Genomic DNA, 6,667 nt, shown 5'->3' with positions numbered 1-6,667 from the left:
AGGGTGATTTAGAGATGTGGATCAGAAATTGGCTAGTTGAAAGAAGACAGAGAGTGGTAGTTGATGGGAAATGTTCAGAATGGAGTTCAGTTACGAGTGGCGTACCACAAGGATCTGTTCTGGGGCCGTTGCTGTTTGTCATTTTTATAAATGACCTAGAGGAGGGCGCAGAAGGATGGGTGAGTAAATTTGCAGACGACACTAAAGTCGGTGGAGTTGTAGACAGTGCGGAAGGATGTTGCAGGTTACAGAGGGACATAGATAAGCTGCAGAGCTGGGCTGAGAGGTGGCAAATGGAGTTTAATGTGGAGAAGTGTGAGGTGATTCACTTTGGAAAGAATAACAGGAATGCGGAATATTTGGCTAATGGTAAAATTCTTGGTAGTGTGGATGAGCAGAGGGATCTCGGTGTCCATGTACATAGATCCCTGAAAGTTGCCACCCAGGTTGATAGGGTTGTGAAGAAGGCCTATGGTGTGTTGGCCTTTATTGGTAGAGGGATTGAGTTCCGGAGCCATGAGGTCATGATGCAGCTGTACCAAACTCTGGTACGGCCGCATTTGGAGTATTGCGTACAGTTCTGGTCGCCTCATTATAGGAAGGACGTGGAAGCTTTGGAACGGGTGCAGAGGAGATTTACCAGGATGTTGCCTGGTATGGAGGGAAAATCTTATGAGGAAAGGCTGATGGACTTGAGGTTGTTTTCGTTAGAGAGAAGAAGGTTAAGAGGTGACTTAATAGAGACATACAAAATGATCAGAGGGTTAGATAGGGTGGACAGCGAGAGCCTTCTCCCGCGGATGGAGGTGGCTAGCACGAGGGGACATAGCCTTAAATTGAGGGGTAATAGATATAGGACAGAGGTCAGAGGTGGGTTTTTTACGCAAAGAGTGGTGAGGCCGTGGAATGCCCTACCTGCAACAGTAGTGAACTCGCCAACATTGAGGGCATTTAAAAATTTATTGGACAAGCATATGGATGATAAGGGCATAGTGTAGGTTAGATGGCCTTTAGTTTTTTTTTTCCATGTCGGTGCAACATCGAGGGCCGAAGGGCCTGTACTGCGCTGTATCGTTCTATGTTCTATGTTCTATATCTGAAATGCAAACTGAATAAAAGCAATTTACTTCGTACACAAAGCTCTGTTTCATAATCTGATGAGTAGTGTATATCGTGCGGCGACATGTAAGATACACTAACCAAAGTTCAGATCTAAAAGTATGGCAACTGCTTGGCCCAAGATCGCAAGAAACTGCGGAGTGTGGTGAACCCAGCCCAACGCATCACACAAGCTTGCCACCCCCACATTGGTTCTGTCTACACCTCCCACTGCCTCAGGAAGGCAGACAGCATTATCCGAGAACCCTCCCACCCAGGCATTGCCTTCTTCCAGACCCTTCCATCAGGCAGAAGGTACAGAAGTCTGAAGACTCGCACATCCAGACATAGGAACACCTTCCCCACAGCGACTAGACTCCTCAACAACTCTCCCTCAGACTGATCTGTTCCCTGTAAGAACACTATTCTCGATGCCTTATGCTGCTCTTGCTCATGTGTTTGCTTTATTTGGCTCCTTGTTCCGCACTGTAACCAATCACTGTTTGTCGATGTATCATTTGTCAATGGTCTCTGTTCATTATTCTTTTGTCTACGATGTACGTACTGTGCGTGTTCCCTCAGCTGCAGAAAAATACTTCTCACTGTACTTCGGTACATACAGACACAGAACAGTACAGCACCTTACAGGCCCTTCGACCATGATGTTGTGCCGACCATTTATCCTAATCTAAGGTCAACCTAACCTACCCCTTCAATTTACTGCTGTCCATGTGCCTGTCCAAGAGTCGCTTAAATGTCCCTAATGACTCTGACTCCACCACCTCTGCTGGCAGTGCATTCTACACACCCACCACTCTGTGTAAAGAACCTCCCTCTGACATCTCCCCTATACCTTCCTCCAATCACCTTAAAATTATGTCCCCTCGTGACAGCCGAGGTCCCATTTCCCTGGGGAAAAGTCTCTGGCTATCACTCTATCCATGCCTCTCATCACCTTGTACACCTCTATCAAGTCACCTCTCTTCCTCCTTCGCTCCAGTGAGAAAAGTCCTAGCTCCCTCAACCTTTCTTCATAAGACATCCACTCCATTACAGGCAGCATCCTGGTAAATCTCCTCTGTGCCCTCTCCAAAGCATCCACATCCTTCCTATAATGAGGCGACCAGAACTGGACACAATATTCCAAGTGCGGTCTAACTAAAGCTGTAGCAAAACCTCATGGCTCTTAAACTCAATCCCCCTGTTAATGAAAGCCAACACACCATCCGCCTTATTAACCACCCCGTATCAACCTGGGTGGCAACTTTGAGGGATCTATGTACGTGGACCCCAAGATACCTCTGTTCCTCCACACTTCTAAGAATCCTGCCTTTAACCCTGTATTCAGCATTCAAATTCAACCTTCCAAAATGAATCACTTCACATTTATCGAGGTTGAACTCCATCTGCCACTTCTCAACTCAGCTCTACATCCTGTCAATGTCCTGTTGTAACCTGCAACAACCCTCAACACTATCTACAACTCCCCCAACCTTCGTGTCATCGGCAAACTTACTACCCGCCCTTCCACTTCCTCATCCAAGTCATTTTTAAAAAGCACAAAGAGCAGAGGTGCCAGAACAGATCCTTGCAGGACACCACTGGTCACCGACCTACAGGAGGAATACTTTCCCTCCACTACCACTTGCTGTCTTCTTTCGGCCAGCCAATTCTGTATCCAGACAGCCAAATTTCCCTGTATCCCATGCCCCCTAACTTTCTGAATGAGCCTACCATGGGGAACCTTATCAAATGCCTTACTGAAATCCATATACACCGCATCCACTGCTCGACCTTCATCAATGTGACTCGTCACATCCTCAAAGAATTCAATGAGGCTTGTGAGGCATGACCTGCCCCTCACAAAGCCATGCTGACTATCTTTAATCAAACTATGTTTTCTAGGTCAGCACGGTGGGCAGTGGGTTAGCCCTGCTGCCTCACGGCACCGAGGTCCAGGTTCGATCAGGTCACTGTCCGTGTGGAGTTTGTCTTGGGTGGGTTTCGTCCCCACAACCCAAAGATGTGCAGGTTAGGTGAATTGGCCACACTAAATTGCCCCTTAATTGGAAAAAATGAATTGGGTACTCTAAATTAATTTTTTTTAAACTATGTTTTTCTAAATAATCATAAATCGGATCTCTCAGAATCCTTTCCAATATTTTGCTCACCAAAGACGCAAGACTGATGGGTCTGTAATTCCCAGGGATTTCCCTATTCCCTTTCTTGAACAGGGGAACAACAGTCGCCTCCCTCCAATCATCCGGTACTACTCCAGTGGAGAGTGAGGACGCAAAGATCATCGGCAACGGCGCAGCAATCTCCTCCCTCGCTTCCTGTAATAATCCTGGGTATATCCCGTCAGGCCCAGGGGACTTATCTATGCTGATGCTTTTCAAAATTTCCAGCACATCCTCCTTCTTAATATCAATCTGTTTGAGTCTATTAACCTGGTTCACGCTGTTCTCATGAGCAACAAGGTCCCTCTCTCTAGTGAATACTGAATCAAAATATTCATTTAGGGCCTCCCCTACTTCCTCCGACTCTAGGCATAAGTTCCCTCCACTATCCCTGATCGGCCCTACTCTCACTCTGATCATCCTCTTATTTCTCACATAAGTGTAGAACGCCTTGGGGTTTTCCCTAATCCTTCCCGCCAGGAAGGTTTTCTGTTCTGTGCTGTACTGTTCTATGTTCTATGGTCTAATCCGTCCTTCATGTGCAGGTCCCAGAAGGTGACAATAAATCAAATCAATTAAAAGAAGCAAAATCTGAGGATCGTGGGTCTGCCCGAGGTGGTGGAGAGCCCGAGGCCGGCCGAGTATTTTGCGAAAGTATTCGCCAAATTGATGGGGGAAAGGGAAGGGCCCTTCCTCTATGAGGTAGACAGGGTGCATCGGTCGCTCCAGCTGAAAACTGGAAAAAATAAGCCAACAAGGGCGGTCATAGGCTGCGTCCACAGTTACCACGCGAAGGAGAAGGTTTGAGCTGGGCAAAGCTTTTGAGCAGGATGTGAAATTGGATGGCATTGGCATTTGTATATACCAAGATCTTGCGGTGGAAATTGGTGAGAAGCCGGGAGGTCTTTGGATGGCTGAAGGCGGCATTGTACAGTAGCAGAATGAGGTTCGGAGTGGTCTACCCAGCGAAGCTGAGAGTGACCCACAACTCGAAGGACTTGTAAATTGCGGCGGCGGTGGCATTTGTTATGGCTGAAGGACTGGGACACCCATGCCTCATTCCCAGTTCAATGAAAAACACCTGGAATGATATGGTATGGGGGGAGAGATTCTGGTACATGCAGGTCCAGGACTTTGCAAGGTAGGCCTTCTTGATAGTGCCCACCTCTTAGTTTTCATAGAATCATAGAATTTACAGTGCAGAAGGAAGCCATTTGGCCAATCAAGTCTGCACCGGCCCTTACAAAGAGCACCCTACTGAAGCCCACATGTCTACCCTATCCATGTAACCCAGCAATCCCCACATAACATTTTTTGGACACTAAGGGCAATTTGTTTTTTAGCACAGCCAATTCACCTAACCCGCACATCTTTGGAATGTGGGAGGAAACCGGAGAACCCGGAGGAAACCCACGCAGACTCCGCACAGTGACCCAACTGGGAATCGAACCTGGGACCCTGGAGCTGTGAAGCAACTGTGCTAACCACTATGCTACCGTGCTGCCCATTGTTGTTGGAGATGCGCTGTCAGTAGGGCGCGGAGGGTTGCAGAAGGGGGTCGTCTCGGCAATTTATTGGAGGATTTTTGCGGAGGATAAACTGTCCTTGGAGAGGGTCAATGCTAAGTGGGAGGAAGATCTGGAAGTGCTGTGGAGGGTGAATGCCTTGACTTTGTGTGTGAGGCTGGGTCTGATACAGCTGAAGGTTGTGAAGAGGGCACACAACCTTCACACAACCAAGGATTGAGCCAACTGTTTGGGGGGGGGGGGAGAGAGAGGAGTAGAGAGGGGTGGGGGGGGTGGAGGATACCTGTGAGCGATGTGGGAGGAACCTTGTGAATAATGTGCACATGTTTTGGTCCTGCCCGAAGCTGGAAAGGTTATGGAGGGTGGTTTTCAGCATCATTTCAGGGCATGTCAATGTGGAGCCCGGTCCCCTGGAAGCCATATTCTCGGTGCTGGACTGGCCAGAGTTGCAGACAGGTGCGGGGGCAGATGTCTTGGCCTTCGTCGTGTTGATTGCTCGCAGGCGGGTCTTATTGGCTGGAGGTCAGCTTCTCCACCCTGTGCCTCGGCATGGCGGAGGAAGCTGCTGGAGGTCTTAGCCCTGGTTACACAAAAGTTGGGGTTTGTTCATTTTGCATTTTGGAGAGTTGACTACCGCTGACTGTTAATGGAGGGGTGGGGAAGAGTGTTCCTGGAACGAGGCAGGGATAGGGGGGGGGCTGGCATTGCCCAACCTCTGGGTACTACTGGGCGGCCAACGCAGCGATGGTACGTAAGTGGGTAATGGGCGAGGAGGGGGCAGTGTGGAAGAGGATGGAGGCGGCGTCTTGTGTGGGCACGAGCCTGGAAGCGCTAGTAACGGCGCCGTTGCCACTCCCTCCAACGAGGTATACCACAAGCCCGGTGGTGGCGGCTACCCTCAAAATCTGGGGGCAATGGAGACGGCACAGAGGAGAAATGGGGGGCTCGATGGAGGCCCTGATACGGGGGAACCATCGGTTCGTCCCAGGGAGCATTGATGGCGGATTCCGGGGCTGGCACAGGGCAGGGGTTAGGAGGTTGAGGGACCTGTTTGTGGAGGGGAGTTTCGCGAGCTTGGGGAGTTAGAGGGGAAGTTTGGGCTCCCCCGGGGAACATGTTTAGGTACATCCAGGTGAGGGCGTTTGCCAGGCAGCAGGTGGAGGGGTTCCCCTTGCTGCCTCCACGGGGGGTGCGGGATAGGTTGCTCTCGGGGGTGTGGGTCGGAGGAGGGAGGATCTCAGACATATACCGGGTGATGCAGGAGGTAGACGAGGCCTCGGTGGAGGAACTGAAGTGTAAATGGGAAGAGGAGCTGGGTGAGGAGATTGAGGAGGGGACGTGGGCGGATACCCTGGAGAGAGTGAATTCCTCCTCTTCCTGTGCGAGGCTTAGCCTCATACAGTTCAAGGTGCTACATAAGGCTCATATGACCGGGACGAGGATGAGTAGGTTTTTCGGGGGCGAAGACAGGTGTGCTAGGTGCTCGGGGAGCCCAGCGAACCATGCCCATATGTTTTGGGCGTGCCCAGCGTTGGGGGAGTTTTGGAAGGGGGTAGCAAAGACGGTGTCAAGGGTGGTGGGGGGGGTAAGGACGGGGGGGGGGGGGGGGGGGGAGGACGGGGGGGAGGACGGGGGGGGGAAAGGACGGGGGGGGAAGGACGGGGGGGAAGGACGGGGGGGGGTTAAGGGGGGGTAAGGACGGGGTGGGTGGTTAAGGGGGGGTAAGGACGGGGGGGGAGTAAGGACGGGGAGGAGGGTAAGGGGGGGGGTAAGGACGGGGGGGGGAGTAAGGACGGGGAGGGGGGTAAGGGGGGGGTAAGGACGGGGGTGGGGTAAGGGGTAAGGGGGGGTAAGGACGGGGGG

At 51.1% G+C, this 6,667-nt stretch overlaps 1 protein-coding gene across 1 annotated transcript in view; it reads right to left on the bottom strand.

The window, feature by feature from the left end:
• LOC119970911 (adhesion G-protein coupled receptor G6-like) overlaps positions 1–6,667 on the bottom strand; it is a 319,332-nt gene that overhangs the window by 266,881 nt on the left and 45,784 nt on the right. The gene's annotated exons all lie outside the window — the stretch shown is intronic.

This window comes from Scyliorhinus canicula, chromosome 9, assembly GCF_902713615.1.
Source record: "Scyliorhinus canicula chromosome 9, sScyCan1.1, whole genome shotgun sequence".
NCBI classification, from domain to species: domain Eukaryota; kingdom Metazoa; phylum Chordata; class Chondrichthyes; order Carcharhiniformes; family Scyliorhinidae; genus Scyliorhinus; species Scyliorhinus canicula.
This window is presented reverse-complemented; position numbering and strand designations above follow the sequence as displayed.